Genomic DNA, 17,878 nt, shown 5'->3' on the forward strand with positions numbered 1-17,878 from the left:
TATATATATATACAGTTGATGAAAACAAATTTCAACACTAATCATTCAAATATAAAACAAATATTGCCTTCTAACATCACAGTGCCCAATCTTCACAAGCTTTAAAAAGCATTTTTAAACCAGTTAATTTTACGAAAATTAATATATGCAAGATTTAATAAATCTAAATAAATACATTAGAAGTACATTTTATAATTGATGACATATTTATGGTGGCATCTGTTTTTTAGTTAATTAAAGATATCTTTCATATTTTAATATTAAATTTTTGTTTGCGATTTTCGGGAACCATAGATCATATTTTTTTAAAATTGAATAGAGTAAATGATTTCAAAATAGAGTAGATTTGAAAATAGATCTCTTTTTAAAAATTTAGTATGCATATCTATACAAACAATTTAAATATTTTACCGATCCGAAGAATTTGATATTTTTCAAATTACATACAATATATTTTATTACATCTATTAAAGATAATAAAAAATTAGCATAAAAATGCAAATTTTGCATAAAAATAATAATTTTGCATAAAAATAAAAAATTTGCATAAAAATATTAACAATCTTGCGTCTATTGTGTATTCAAAAAATTACTAATAATATAAACTTTACTAATTTTTATTGCCTAACAACTTTCTTTTCAGGTGTAATTTTCCTGTGTAAAATAATTCAAATATGTCGTTTTCTTAAAATGTATTTTAGCTAAATTACCCATAATAGAATATTAACTATTTCTTGATATTCATTTTTCACATTTATTACTTCTTCGTACAGTAGGCAATTACTTGCCTATTTAATAAAATAATTAACACGTTCGGCAGAACTATTTTTAAATTTCTAGAATATGTTTTTGTTTTGATTTTTTTCAGAAATTGACTCGGTTGAAGCTCTTATCAGTAATATGTAAATGACCTTTCAATTGTATTCTATTTTTATTGTTTAAGCATCACTAATTCATTAAATTGAAATAATCGAAAATAGAACAAATCACATACTTTGTTTTTATATATGATTTTATAAACTAAACGTCTGAAAATTTATTAATTTTTATAGTAAATATAAAACGTAGTTATGAATTTGATTATAAATAGGAAACCTTAACCTTTCTATTACAATTTCATATTTCTCTCATTACACATAAAGGCACTAATATAACAAAACGAATGATGAGTGATTTATTTAGGTCGTAATATAATATTCGGTGCCGAATGAGAAATTTGAGAAATATGAACGATTTATCAGAGCCTTCATGTAGATCGCAAATAAAATATTACCAAAAATTGGCAGTGCTTGGTGACATAGTTAATTTGCTTGGTGGTTAATTTAGTAATAGACGACAACAATCTCAGCAATAGAAAATAGCAAGTATTTGCAACTTTTCATATTGAAACTTTATAATTTTGTACTACTCAATGCACTTGTTTGAAGTTCGACACAATATATAGAGTAAGGCGAGGCTCAAAGGTCTAATTTGACTTTCAGTAATTATACTGTCTAAACTTAATGGACCACATGACAACACATAACATGTATCAAACAAATAACTATTGAACTATGTTCAGTAAAATTTCTAGTAAACTCATAATTATAGAAACATAACAGAGTGGGGCACAAAGGTCCAGTTTAACTTTGGAAACCAAACTAATTTTAGCACAACAAATAACATATAAACAAACAAATATCTGACTATGATCAGTAAAACTTTCAGCTAATTTACAATTGTAGAAATTGGTTTTTTACTGTTTTTCAAAAATTTGTCACTTGGTCCCTTTTACTCCATAGGCGCTTTAAAATAGTACAGCCAAATATGTTCAATGTCTTTAATTTTGAATGGATTTTACAAAATAATAGCTGTATTCTTCAGACAACTCAAAATATGAATTTTATGGGTACATTTTTTACAGAGATAACACTATATAACCTCTATGTGGTCTTACGAAAATGGATTTTAGAAATATTCATCAGCACAGTTTAAATAAATATTTATTAACTCTCTGTAGGGTAAGTTATAGTAATCACAAAAAAATCGAAAATGGACATTTTTGCATATCTTTACGTTTCAAACTTTTTTGAACATTTTGACATACCTTAGAAAATATCTAGGTATGTGTGTGTGTGTGCGGATACAAATTTTTATCGACGATTTTGGGATCACGGTTCAACCGATTTTAATTATTCAAAAAACATTCGATTCGTATTGATAAGGAGACGTGCTGATTAGTATTTGTCAAAAGCAGATCTAGTGGTTTCGGAGATTTAGTAAATAAAACTAAAAATATGCTATTTGGTGGTCAAAAATGATCATAAAACATATGCACATCAAATTATCAGATATTTTATAGAGATTTTAATCTGTATCATTTTATCGAAAAAAATTTTTTTTCACAGAATCAATTTTTTTTCATAAATTTAAAATTACTCAAAGATCTAATATTTTCAAAGTTTCAAAAAAATATTTAATCTTTTTAAAAAAAAATTTTTTTGGTACGGGAAGTTCCAGCAATTTGCCTTATGCAGGATGCCATACACAACTAGTTTAATTTATCTCTTAAAAAAAAACGCTTTTTAAACCTAATCTACTTTTTTATTTACTATTTTTTATTGCTTATACCTTTGCCAGAGTATAGGGTTAGTTAGTCCTTTTTACCACATCTACGTGTAAGCTTTTATAGAGGTTATATAAAAATTAACTGGATCTGATTTAAAATTAACAATACATCTTATAAAACAATTAAATAACGTATATTTAAAATCTACATCTTGGCCTCGCAAACTAAATAACAGTGCTCACAACCAAAAAAACTATCAACAAAAGAAAATACTTTTGTTATGGAGTTTCAAACTTTGCGTTTATCCCCCGATCGCAACTTCGTAAAAATCAAGGTGATGGCTGGTAATACATCTTTTTCCCTCTACTTTCAAATATTGTAGTTAAAATGTCATTAACATTACTGTTTTTTGAGATATCGGCGGTGGACTTTTTTACCCGCAGACCTTCAAGCTCCGCTCTATAATATATAAATACATATATGTGTGTGTATGTATGTGTGTTTTGTGTATATTGTGTGTTTCTATGAGTTTGTGGGGTGTAAACGGCCTGAATATACGTCATAATATTATTGAGGTTAATATCCTGTTTTGATAGTTTTTCAAGTATTTACAGACATCTTCAAGTGGAGTCCTGCTGACAATTGAACGTCCACCAGTATTATTTCTCGTCAATTATCAATAAAGCTTTGAATTTCAATTTATATTGACTCGGATGCACTTTTTATATTATGAAGATTAATTACGCCGCTTTTCTAGAATTGTTTGTGTTCTACTTATTTAGAATCAACCACGAAATATATAGAGTACTCTATATGGATAATAGATAAATAATAGCAAAACTAGGTGTGAGTGGCATTAAGCAACAGGGCAAATTGCATGAACTTGTCGACATCTGTAATAATCGACTTGTATCTACCGAAATTGAGATTTAGCTATTTAGATATATTTTTCAACTTTTTATTTTGCAAATAAAGTTTTCACTTTCATCAGTTCTCCATTTCGTCAATACAAATAAAATGTTTTTTTGAATCATTCAAATTGGACGATTCGTTCTCTCAAAAACTGAATTGCCGTTTTAACACTTTTTGCCCCGTATATTCGAAACGGTTGGACCTGCCTTTTCCAAAAACTAATCAAAGCGTCTCCCCGTCAATATAAATCAAATAATTCAGAATAAGTCGGAATAATAATATTTTGATTATGTCATTCTAATATTACTAAAGTTTCACGATCTCGAGCATGAAATTGGCGAATAAATTTTCCGCTATTAGCAAAGATGTCCTTATTTTAATGTTAACTTTGCCAAGAGGCTGTTACTTTTATTATAAAAAGCAGGTGTACTCGGCGACAGCAGATGTTGGCATTAGTTCAAATATATAGGGAAGTACTTAATACATCGTTTGTTTTAAGGTTAGCCTTGTTAAATTGGTCACATAACTAAATTTAATTTAATTTTTAAAAGAAACTATATTTACCCATTATACAAGCTTTTTCATCTATAATGAAATTCAAAATGATTATGAAAATTTAAGTTATATTGTTAAATTAGTCCAAGCTACACACACTAAAGTTTTCGCAAAATTCCATATTTAATAAAACAAATAAAAACTAACTCATTTTTGAGTACTATCCAGTATTAATTATAAATATATTTATAAAGTTTTATATATTACTTTTATCGTCACTATTTATTCTTTGCTCACAACCTGATATCAAGCAGTAGTGGTTTCTATTCTAGTTAGAATACCACTTCCGGGTATTGGAGCAAAACATATAAAATTCAGTGACAATTACAGAAAATGATAATTATTTTTCTTCTAATAAATATTTTTATAGAATACATGATTCTGATTGCTGTTTAAGAAAATAAGCAAAAAAATATTTTAGACGCACATTGATCCTTATATTTAATTTCTGTGTTAATGCATAATTTGTATGCAAAAAAATGATTAAAATATAGCATAGCTCGTAATACTTTCATTTGAAAAAAGAATAAATATAAATTTTAGATACAAAAACATTAATTTATATTCAAAAAACTTAAGTTAGTAAACGAATGCAAACTATAGTTGAATAAAATATATTCATTTTAGTTAGAAATAATTAATATATAAAGCAATAAAAATTTATTTATTTTAAGCTTTTGACATATTTGAAAATTATTAAAACTTCACTAGAAATTAAAATTAAACATAACTTGAAAGATCTGTTAAACAAAAAATAATCATGAAGTAAATCAAAATTTTTTTTCGAAAGTTCATGTCACCAACATAGAATTGTTGGAGTATTTTTTATGATTTTTTAACTTACTATAACTGCTTAATACTCTTGAAAATAAATTATTGTCAGAATTATTTACTATCAAACTCAATCATATATTAATTATAATGTTTAGTTGGCAAAAAAATACTATTTTTCTTTTTATGTGTTGATTTTTTTGTGAAGTATAATAGAAACTGTTTTTTGCTAAGAACAGAATTGATGTCTAAATACTATTTAATAATAAACTATTATTTAAAAAAAAAATACCAATATTACTTACTGTAAATTTTATACGTTTTATCCATTTTTTAAAAAATTATAGCTTAAATATTAAATTACGATTACTATTACTTCTGCAAATTTTTGTAATAGTTCTTATGATTACGAAACTCTTAAAAATTTATCTACCAATACGTTTTAATTAAATCATTTCATAAGCACTGATAATTTAGTTTTTTGTTTCAATAAACAACTGTGGGCATTGTTAAAAAGGCGATTAAATATTCATTTTAAATAGCACATTAATTTTAATTTTAATTTTAAATTGCTTTCAATTTACTAAATAAATCAATTGTTTACCGACCAATGTGAATTAATATTACAAATACAAATCAAAAAAGCTAATATATATATATATATATATATATATATATATATATATATATATCATTTCATATATATCAATAACTTGCGGAAGTTAGACTTTTCGATTTGTCTATTTTTAGAGAATACTATTTAAAATTATGCAATAAGATTTGTTTTGAAACTGTGCTAATTTTGTGTCATATTTTAGCGGACTCTGTGAAACCATATAAAATTAAATTGAAAGAATAAATATATATTATATACCAAGTTGCCCGATGTACGTGATGGTCTTCAGGTTCTGAAATTAAGATAATTTCTGGAATTTTTAATGGAATTTAATAGAATACATTTAATGAATCAGAGGCAGCAATTTTTACTATAAATCTTCGGGAATACTATTAAAGCAACTGTAATGAAATTTAGGTGCATGACACGTTCAGTATATGAATAAACACCTCGGTATTATTTAATGAAGTACAGTTTTTCAATGATAAAAGCAACATTTTTCTATAAGTTGTGTAGAAAAATCTTTTGAACAATTCTTTGCAATTCTTTGAATATAGAGTCAATATAGAGTTAATATATGAGTATAGAGTCAATTCGCAGTGTCCTTATTTAAACTCGAATGCTAGCCGAGGTTATTTTCAGTTCTTGAATATATGAAAATGATAAAAAAATGTAAGGTCCAAGAAAAGTTAAAAACTTAGTATTGTCGCGTGAGAGACTATCAACCCCCACCCTTATGATCCTTATAATACTGATTCTTGGAGTCCAAAGAATACACTTTCCTTAAGGTTCAGACATATTCCTAGACAATGGTAAGACAAAGGTAAAAGTTGTATAGTCGTCTCTAAAAGATCATTCGTATCCTATGGGCAACAGTGTATCTTGTGCCACAAAAAGACAAATCCAGCTTAATGTCAGATCGTATATTGTACTAGTTATAGCTATTTTCCCTATTATTCACAGAGTAAAAAAAGAATTATGAATAATAGTTAGGCAACATTGCAGTATGCCAATACTGTCATGTTCCACAAATACTTGTAAATGAAGTATCGATATTAAATAAGTTTGGTTATAAAAGTAATCTTGGTTAGCTACTGTCCTTCACAATTAATTACAGGTCTTCTAAAAGACAAGTAGGGTGCTAGAGTGAAAAGGACCAAGAACACTACCTTGCGGATCTCTGGAAGTAATATTTCTAATAACAGATGACGCATCACTGAAAATGACGAAGAACCTTCTACCACACAATTTTTTTTTTTTTTTTTTTTTTTTTTTATTTATTGTTTGAACAGCAATCAGAACTCCTATATATGTTCTATAAGCTGTTGGTTCACGACTTAATACTACTTTTATTTCATGAGAGGCAATCCATCGATTAACCATTCTCTTATGTGTGGGATATTTTTAATATTAGCTCTTACGTCTAATAGTTGCATATGATTGGATGTTGCAGCTATGTCCACGAAGGACGATTTCCACTTGGAATTATATTGTGATCTATAATCCCAAGTGGAAATTTGACATCAAAGCTGCCTGATGTCGGGCTACGGCGGTAGCGGGAATCGATCCAGCGAACCTGGAACTAGTGGCTGCTAGTCCACGCTCTAACCGATATCGCCACCGCCGGCCCACACAAATATGATTTTAAAAGAAGATAATAGTTGTATATTAAAGTTTTCTTTAATTTGTATAACAATTCTTCAAGCTAAACTTTATCAAAAGCCTGACTAATGTCAAGAAAAAGAACTGAGCAATATTTTTTAAAGTAAAAGGCTTTATAAATAAAATCAACGACTCTATGAATTTGTTAAGTGTTTTCTTGCAATATATAATAAAATATCTTATTTTTGGACAGTGTAGTGGTAGAGCATCCAACATTTCTTAGAATGCAAATATGTCGAGGAAAACAATGGACCGAAGGCGATGCAGTGAATACTAATGAAAAAACGCGATGCGAGGAAAGAATGATATTATTTCACGTAAACAGCATTTTTGCATAAGCTGGGATCCTTATGCTATACACACTCATGTCACATAATCTAGGAAAAATATCGTGAAAATTCATGCTTAACATAATCAAAAAAGGTCACGATTATCTATGAGATTTCTAAGGGTTTGTAACCGAAAATATGGTTACGACGATCTTTGCAACCAAGGTTTTGCCTCATAATGAAACTATAAAACACTGATAGAAACATTTTTATATGAAACTAATTTTTACATTAGTCAATAGTCGAAGACAGCTGACTAATTGCTTATAATCTATTAGAAGAAGTAATGATTTACCACATGTTTCTCAAAAATATTGCTATTTTAACTTATATCGCACCCCCTCAAAAAAAGTGACTCAAAGTTTTTCAAAAATCACTTTTTATGCGCTTTATATTTCAATTTTGTTATTTTCTCATCAATTTAAATAGAATAAAAATATAGAGAAAGGTAGTGTCCTTTTGTGTCTTAATAGGGTCAAGTTTTGGGTTCTGTTCTATGCATTAGGTATAAAATGCACTGAATTGAATACAAAACTCAAGACAAAAAAACTGCAGCACATGTTCAAATAATTAGTTTTAATCTAAGATAGAAATCTGCTATTGATGAAATTATTTATTTTCATTCTACTGCACAATTTAACTTTTTTGACCTGAGCCACTTTTTTTCGGAGGTGCAATGTGCTGAGTTATGTGTACATGTTTTTCAATTATTTTTATTTTTTCAGATATATTTCAAACAGTTACAGTCCAAACTTATCAATAAGTATTTAAAGTTGTAAGTTTTGCTATTTGTATATTAAATATTTGCATAAAGTAGGTTGCCCTTCGAATGCTTACGTTTTCTCATACATAAATGTTCATTAATACAGTTTACCTTTGTTTAATATATCTTTTGTATGTAAATCACGATTTTACCTATTCCTCAAGTTTACAAACGTATTATAGTTTAAAAGGATATGACAAACAGACTAGTTTTGGTATGATTTCTTTTAACACTAAATGACAGAGCAAGTCAATTTGACTCATTTGCATTTTTATGTGATATACATAACAATTTCAAGTCATTTTTTTAAATATTTTTTTTGGTTTTTTATAGTACAATGAAAGATATACAAAAAATAATTTCTGTTCATCCCTAATCCCTTACCAAAATTGACTCTCAATCTAGCAAAATAGGAATACAACCAACCTCCGTCATTCTAGTGTTAAAATAGCACTTCAGGGCATTGCTGGAAAAAGTTTTTTTTTAATATTTGAACCTATTTCATTGAAGAATATCAGCAAAGGTATTAGTTTGTTAATTAGTAGTAGTTAAAAATGTCTAAATTAAAAGTCAATCCAGTGATTTGACGTCACGATTAAAGTTAGGTAAAAATACTAATTTCAAGAACATGGGGGTCATAACTAGACAGAAAAACCATTGGGTTGCCTACTAATAGCTAAATGTAAAAAAGTGATAAAACTTTTACAGGGACCGATTCTGCAGCTTAACAGAAAAATGTTATGGCAAGGACATGTTATGAAAAACTTTCCATACAAAATATTGACAAAAGCAATGTGGTTGGTGTGCAGTCAGGCTTTTGTACTTTTAAGATTGTCACATAGAAAACCTAACCTAGAAACCGCACCAATATCAAAAAAACAATCTTAGATAACAGGGCCTTTCTGACACAGCTTCATAACATACGAGTAACGTTTATGTATGTAACGAGTTTATAACGCCTTAATGAACAGCAAACACATGACAATTTGACAGTATTAAGTATGATTCAGTAGTATAATGTATGGATGTTGGAGTGTAACCTGCCCTTGCCATAACATTTTTCTGTTATGCGGCACAATTGGTAAATGCCTTTGTGAAACCATTCTAATTTATGTGGTGTGGTAAAGGAAAAAAATAAACAATAATTTGAAGAAAGCAAAATTTGTAATGTGACAAACAGCCAATACTTATTTGCAGTATTTTTTTGGTTTATATTACAAAGCTCAAAAGATATAAATATAAAAAATTACATTGTATGATCATTAGAAATTGGACAAATTTTACTTCTGGATATAGATAATGAATATCATGCATTCAAAGAATACGTAGTTAACTTATATCATTTGTAGTCAATAAATATAATAGGATAGGGCGGGGCACAAAGGTTCAATCTGACTTTGAGCAATTATATTGTGAGCACCAAAACAATTATAGCATAACAAATAACATATATCAAACGAACTGACTATATATTCAGTGAAAATCACAGCCAATTCATCATTCTAGAAATGTGTTTTTTTGCTGTTTTACAAATAATTGTAACCTGATCCTTTTCACCCCATAGGCGGGGCAAATTGGGACAGCCAGAGGGCAAACAAGTCCATTGTTTTATTTTAATTTTAAAGGGTATAGCTACATTATTCAACCAATGCAAAATCAAAATTTCATTGGTGCATTTTTATAGAGATATCACTGTAATTAACCTTGATATGGTATTTTGTCAGAAACATTCGTCAGCAAAGTTGGAATAACTATTTATTTAATATTGCTCTTGTAAAATTGCTTATATTTAATTTATTTAATTTTTTATTTGCTACTTTTTATTTTTATATGTTTTGGGTTATTTACACCAAGGTGAAGGTTTAAATGGTCCCTTTCTCTCAAAATTTCTTACCTTAACTGGTGTTTGACCTTTAAGCCCTGCTCTACCCTATATTAAACAATAAATATAGAAGGTAATATGTGATCGTTCAAACCACAGAAAAATCTTAACATTGTTAATAACTATTTTATTTATTCCAAAAAAAACTAGAGTTTTTACCGATGACTATTAACAGAAGTCCAATTGTTGTCCTTCTTATTATTAATATATTTTACTAAACTTTTTCCAGTAGTGACCAGAAAAGCTATTGAAAAATTTACAAGTGAAAATGGATATAACTACTGGTCAATATCAAGTGCAAGCTAACAAAATCGAATCACTAAATTTGAACTTGACCCTTGTGATAGAAAAGCGTAGTCTCTAGACCACTGCCACCATAATTGGACATTTTCCTCAGACAAAAGTAGAGTTTTTGTGACGCAATCATTATATTGTTTCGGAAAATATAATTAACGACAAAAACAAATTGATACCTGATATGCCTCATAAAAATAAGTGTCAACATCGCTTTCGTAAGTTGTAATAAACCATCCCGAGTAATCTATACCCTTGAGATGATACGGATATCTTTGTTCTAATATATTGGAACATAATTGCTGTACACATACGCATATATATATATATATATATATATATATATATATATATATATATAAAAGTGACAAAACAAAATTTCGCACCTCGTTAAGTCCTCTGCTACGCGTAAAACAAATGCGAACATTTGAATTGAATTTGCGAAAAAGGGCGTAAAGGCGATTAGGTTACATGAACTTGACGACCTTTTCCTGACCTCACAAGGTCTTCTGGATAATCCGCAATTTACACACATACATGCACTCTCACATCTAATAAGAATAGCACATTGCTATTTTTACTTGCAAGAAATTATTTTAGAAACAGACGAAGAAAATTTTATTAACTGATAACTGCAAGTATCATATATAATAAAATACAATAATAAAGTATATTTTTAAAATAAATTCTTCTTAGAAGATGTAATGTATATCGTCGACGTCGAATGAAAACAACACTTAAATTAGATGCATTCGTGTAAAATTTAAGGTACATTTCACAAATAACTTACAGTAAAACGATTTTTAAAAAATTACAGTTACAGTAAAAAAATTACAGTAAAAAAATTTACTCCCTTTCATCATAATTTGCATAACGTAAAGTAATTTATAAGGTTTTTTTTAAAGGTAAATTTCAATTAAAAATTTTATTAACTGATAACAAAATAATATAATAAATGTTTCAAATTATTTTTTTTAAATGTTATGTATGCTCACATACAGAACAGAAAAAATAGTATTAATCTCTTATAAATAAATCTATTTAGCAACAACAAAAGAAAAACTAGTTGAAGGTGGTATTTTGTCAAAGGCAAGTTGCAAAAACTTCCTGATAGGTGTAATAATTGATTTAATCAATCGAAAGTGGGATTTAGATATTTAGATAAAATGTTCAACTGTTTATTTCGAAAATCAAGTGTTTGCTTTCAATTAAATCTTAACAATGCAATTTCCAATTGAATTTTCTCAAACACATTTAAATTAACTGTAATTATATTAATTATATTGCACAGACACGTGCTTGTATGCCCTAAATTGTAGCTTATTATTTTAAATTTTAATTAACTATTGATAAAAAGAATTGCTAATTTTTATAGATAAAAATTATATCATGGTCATGATAGATATCATGGTCTTATAGAACATACTGAAACTTTAATACTTAATTTTTAATATTCATCAACGTTTGATAAAATACTTTAGTCAAAATTTGTGTCAAAAGTTGCTTTTGTGATGTGATGAGACAAACATTGTCAAATCATTAAAATTTAAAATAAGAAGCTACAGTTACAAGTGTCTGTGCAATATAATTAATGTAATTACAGATCATTTAAATGTGTGTGAGAAAACTCTATTGGAAATCGCAATGTTCAGATTTAATTGATAGCGATAACTTCATTTTTGAAATAAATAGTTGAAAATTTTATTTAAATATCTAAATCTCAATTTCGATTGATTAAGTCAATTATTACACATTTCGGGAAGTTCATGCAACTTGCCTTAAAACTAAATGCCACTTTCAACTAGTTTAATAATAAGCTGATTAGAGCATCCTGGAATTGAAATGTTCAATTATTTATTTTATTTATTGCATTTATCATTTTATGTAATCTTATTCAATGGGCATCAATTGTTTTAAGTAAGTACTTTTGATAGATAATTTAAATTTTTATAGATTTCCAAAAGCTTCACAAAAAGACAAAAAGTTTCTATATTTGATGGAAAATGAATTTTCTTTTGAAAATAATAATTTTTAAATTCAAACGAAGAATGTGGTAAATGTAATATATGTACTATCTAAAAGACAATATGAAGAGCTAAAACTTAATCAATTTGGAACCATTTGAGCCCTTAAGAGCAAGGAAATTCGAAAATGTCCATATTAAGGACCACCCGAATGTATATATATATATATATATATATATATATATAATATATATGTATATATATATATTAACCACCCCTCCGGCGTTAATTACCAAGAGCAGAGATGATATGAAAGCGTCAACAGGCCAAATAAATAATCGAAGCTATAATTGAGTCGTTTGTAATTGAGAGGTTTAGATATCGCAGGCTTTATTTAGAATTCGGAAAGTTTAAATTAATGACACCACAAAGTAATAATAATTGTCAAAGAAGTCTTTGACCCTCGAACGATAATTTTCACCTACATTTTGATTAAGGTTAAATAATAAAAAGTTTGTCGACTCATCAAAATTGTGTCAAAAGATTTATTGAGTTTGAAATATTTTGCTTGCTATAGGTACACATTTCAAACTCTATCATCATATTTCCAGTTCCTATTTAATCTGGCGTGCTAAAGTTTCTTACTTCTATTAGTTTGTTTATTAATTAAATCTCTTTTAGAAGTCTTAATTTAATCCAGAACCTTAAATATTAACCGGAAAATTTTATGTAAAGTATCATATATTATTATAATTCATAAAATTGTTTCCATTAAAACAGCTGTTTCTGGGATTCGAATATAACAATGGAAAATGATGCATCAATGTATCATACAAAACTAGAACGGAATTATTTATCAAATTTATTTCTTAATTTTATCTTAAACAAATATGCAGTTGAACTTTACTCACAGTATATTATTGTATAAAGGTACGTGACATCAACGTGAAAGTAATCGAAAAACTAAACCTGAAAATCGATAAAAAATATAAATTATGACCAAATTAAACCTACAATAATAAATATATTTTTCAATGTGTAATTTTTTTTTATCAAAGCATACATTTTTAGGAGACTCTTGGTTCAGTTTATTTTCATGTATTTTTAAAATTATTAACTTCTCGTGAGGCAAGATATAGTAATCGCAAAAAAATCGAAAATGAAAATTATTATATATCTTTACGTTTCAGAGGTTTCAGAATATGTTTGCATACCTTAGAAAAAATGGATGTATGTGTGGGTGTGTATGTGTGTGTGTGTTTGAATACAAATTTTCATCGACGATTTCGGAAACACGGATGTTTTACTAAATTTTGCCAGATGTAGAATATAAATCAATAATCTTGCAAATAAAAACAAAATTTTGCGCAAACCTATGCTGATACATTAAATTAAATGTGCTTTTTACTCATGTAAATATTTTTTATTAATTAATTTTTTTTGCCATTGAGTTGGATAATACCTGTAGGAGTTCGATAAAAAATGTAAACCGAAGTAACAATAACAATCGATAAATTTATTTTATTCCATATATAAATATGCATATACATATGTCGTATTCTTATCATACACGTATGACCTATGACCCTCATATCCATGAATGAACACTTCTCTTGACACGTTCACATTTTTTTGTTATTTCGACTTTTTCCAAATCACATACTAATCTTATTTATTTTGTAATTAAAAAAGATTATAATAAATTCAAAGAAATTATTTATTAAGTCAATTCGCTAGGAATTGAATGTTGTTTTACACATAAGAAGTACAGATAATTTCTTTCATAAAAACTTAATAGACGCTGACGACTGTTTATCTCAAATATAATTAATATCTTTATATTGGAAGTTGGTTTTATTGAAATGTACTTATAGAGTTATGTGTTGATATTTTTGATGAATGGATTTTAATGAAGGTAATTCATATAATTTTGTTGTCGTTATATTTATTAAACATCGATTATATTAAAATTATAAAAAAATTAGTTTCAAATATTGATAAACTAATATGAAATATTTATACTATTTATTATAATTGGGTCAATAGATGTTCCAGATACATATATTGATTTTAATTGAATATTTGGGGATGCTTTTAATCATGATTGATTTTATAATCCATTTTTATCCAATTTTATATCTCATGAAACTTGTAGTGTTTTCTCGATAATGCTTAAATTTTATAGTTTGTTTTTGCCAATGAATGAATAAAATTTGTTCATATCACAACAAATAACACTAACAACTATCTGACTATGTTCAGCAAAACTTTCAGCTAATTCATCATTGTAGAAATGTGTTTTTTGCTATTTTCCAAAACTTTGTTATCTGGTCTTTTTATCCCATACACGGGGTAAAACGAGACATCCAGGAATCAAACAGATGTAATGTCTATTTTCAATTTTGAAGAAACTTTGCGAAATAATAGCTACAATATTTAACCAATGCAAAATATAAATTACATGGATACATTTTTTACAAAAATTTCATTATATAATCTTTATCTCGTGTTTCAGAGAATTCATTAGCAGAGTTGGAAAAACTTTTTATTTAATTTATATCTTGTAAATTTTTTTAACTTAATTTACTTTTTAACTACTTTTTTATTGTTTACACCTTTGCCAGGGTAAAGACTAAGTTGATTTTTTTTTTACCCCACCCACGTGCAAGCTTTTATAGAGGTTATATAAAAAAAACTGTTGATTATAACTTAAAATTAACAACACATAAAACAATTTAATAACGAATATACTGAAGACATATATTAAAGTCTCGTAAACTAAACAACAGTGCTCACAACCAAAAAAACTAACAACGAAAGAAAATATTTTTGTTATGGTAAAAAATTCTCAACTTTACTTGTTTTTGAGATATCAGAGTCAGACCTTTAAGCCCCGTTCTATTCTATATATATATATATATATATATATATATATATATATATGTGTGTGTGTATATTAAGGTGGTCCTTAATATGGACATTTTCCGAACTTCCTTGCTCCCAAGGGTTTAAATGGTACCAAATTGATAAAAAACAATTCTCTCAAAGTTTTAACTCTTAATATTGTTTTTTAGATAGTGCGCAATTCAATCAAAGTTATTTGTATGAAAATAGCATGAAATTTTTTTCAAACATTCCAAAAATGTTTTTAGATATAATTTAGCGAGCAAATAAATGAGTTTTATTCATTTGTCGCTAAATTATACTTTTTTTTTTTGTTTTTTTTTTGCATACTTTTATTGTCAATCAAAATTAAATACATTTTTTAAGACAATGTGATGTTGGTTAAATTATACTTAAATTTTTTTTTTTTAATTTTCAAAATTTATTCCATGCTATTTCCATACGAAGTTTGATTGAGTTGCGCACTATCTAAAAGTTATTATTAAGAGCTAAAACTTTCAGAGAATTGTTTTTTATCAATTTGGAACCATTTGAGCCTTTGGGAGCAAGGAAATTCGGCAATGTCCATATTAAGGACCACTCTAATGTATATATACATATATACTGTGAATAAATTATACTATTTATTGAGTCGCCAAAAATCTGAAAAATTTGATCTCTTGACTGAAGTAATAAAATATAATGTTTATTAACTTAATTTGCGACAGTCGGTAAATTTGGCAGATAGTGTCAACTCGCCGAAAAATTTTAAAGAATGAATTCATATATTTAAATGCGAAGGACAGCCAAGTTCATGTCCTGTGTTTCTTTCCTCAATATGAGAATGTCAAGATCTTATCGTCGCGTCGGGACGAACTAACGATATAATAATTAATTTTGGCTCTTGGATATTTATTGTTTTCGTATTAGGTTTCATAATTGATTACAGCGGACAAAACCGTCTATTCGATTAGAAGAAATTTTATTTTGATAACTAGTTATTTTTGATTATGTTTAATTAGTGAATCATTAATTAATGCTTCGATTGAACGTGCTTGCTTACGAAAAACAAGTAGTAATCGTCGCGGGATAAATTCTTTAAAATTCCACGCATTTGGAAATTAACAGTAAAACTCCTTTAAGACGATTTTATAGTGACGAGACAAAAACGCATCTCAGAACGCAAAAAAAAGTGTTATGCAGGATAAGTGCAATATGTTTCAAAGTGCAGTATGCAAGAAATCTTATGCTTACCATAATCGTCTTAACGGGGTTCTACTACATATGCAATAACTAAGGAGTATTTTTAATTAGAATAATTATAATTTTTTGTTATATCGTTAAGAACTATAATTTTTTTTTTATATATGTGTGTGTAAATTTGAAAAACTACATTTTGCGAATAATGATGGTATTAAGTTTAAGGTAACGTGGTATAAATTTGCTTTATATAAGAGATTTGTAGTTATAATATGAAGAATACATTTTATTAAATCACTTGACGTTTTATTCCTATATACTTTAATGAGTATTCAGAAATTTGATTTAGATTAAGTGGGTAATCTTGTGTAAAGGCATAAATTTCAGGTCATTTTGAAATCATCATAAAAACAGGTAATTGATTTTTACATTATCATCTATTTTTATAATTTATTTGTCAACGTTAAAAGAGTACAGAAAAAAATTTAAAAAAAAAATTTAAAAAAAATGTGTTTGAAGTGAGGGGTCTCAAAAAGTTGACACGTAACCATGCCCACGATGGCAACCCTTCTAGTAATCCGAAATGAAAAAAATTAAAAGATTATTAATCTAGAATGATGTCGCAATTGTATATAATAGGATTCAGTTAAAAAAATTAATTTTTGACCAAATGGCTCAAAGGATCAATTTCTCTACATTTTTTTTGAGTTTCTCGAACTTTTCAAAAATAGTGAAAATAAAAATTTAGAGATGAGGATAGTATATGCCTGAAAGAAGTTACGAAAGAAGATTCTTCTAAAATTTCAAGTAAATCGGTCTAGTACAAATCGTGAAATCGTGAGCACTGTATTGAAAAAAACAGTTTCGAGAAAAACGTGTTTAAAATTTCGCAAAAGGAAGGAAACAGAAGAGGATTATCATGGTCAAACAGCTATATTTTCCAAGATAATATAATTTTTTAAAAATACTGTCGTCATTAATGGTTAAACTTTGAAAATATAAAAAAAACTATGAAATTCTATACTAGAATTCATAATTCTATTCTATGATTCTATACTAGAATACCTCCATAAGTCAACTATATGAAAATAATTGATTATATTTGCCACATCTAATAAATAAATGAGCTGTTCTTTTATATGCAAGAATTATGAGTATATTTTTTCGTAAATTGTTAGGATATAAATATTTATGTGACAACATTGTACGATAAATCTGTAGGCTAATACTACATTTAAAAAATACCAGTTCGAATGAATTTGATTAACATACCAAAGCGACTTTTTAGACAAAAATTAATGTGATGATTTTATCAATACAACTTTTAGAATTGTTTTCTTGTTCGTTAATTTTTTATTATCAAATTTGCATGATAACATTTGCAAAATTATTTGTGACAATTAATTAGTAAACCAGTAAGTAATTATATTCAAGAATAGTAAAAAAGAATCGTAAAATCCAAATTATGAAGGTGACAATAATTTGCGAATTTTTATTAC

General features: G+C 27.1%; 1 protein-coding gene across 1 annotated transcript in view; it reads right to left on the bottom strand.

Annotated features, from left to right (window-relative positions):
• LOC113377800 (melanopsin) overlaps positions 1 to 17,878 on the bottom strand; it is a gene marked incomplete at its 3' end in the record, with an annotated part of 42,648 nt that overhangs the window by 23,171 nt on the left and 1,599 nt on the right. The window lies entirely within an intron of this gene.

Source organism: Ctenocephalides felis, unplaced genomic scaffold, assembly GCF_003426905.1.
Source record: "Ctenocephalides felis isolate EL2017-DRISC unplaced genomic scaffold, ASM342690v1 CF-g0.4_SCAFFOLD_01886, whole genome shotgun sequence".
In the NCBI taxonomy this organism is placed as follows: domain Eukaryota; kingdom Metazoa; phylum Arthropoda; class Insecta; order Siphonaptera; family Pulicidae; genus Ctenocephalides; species Ctenocephalides felis.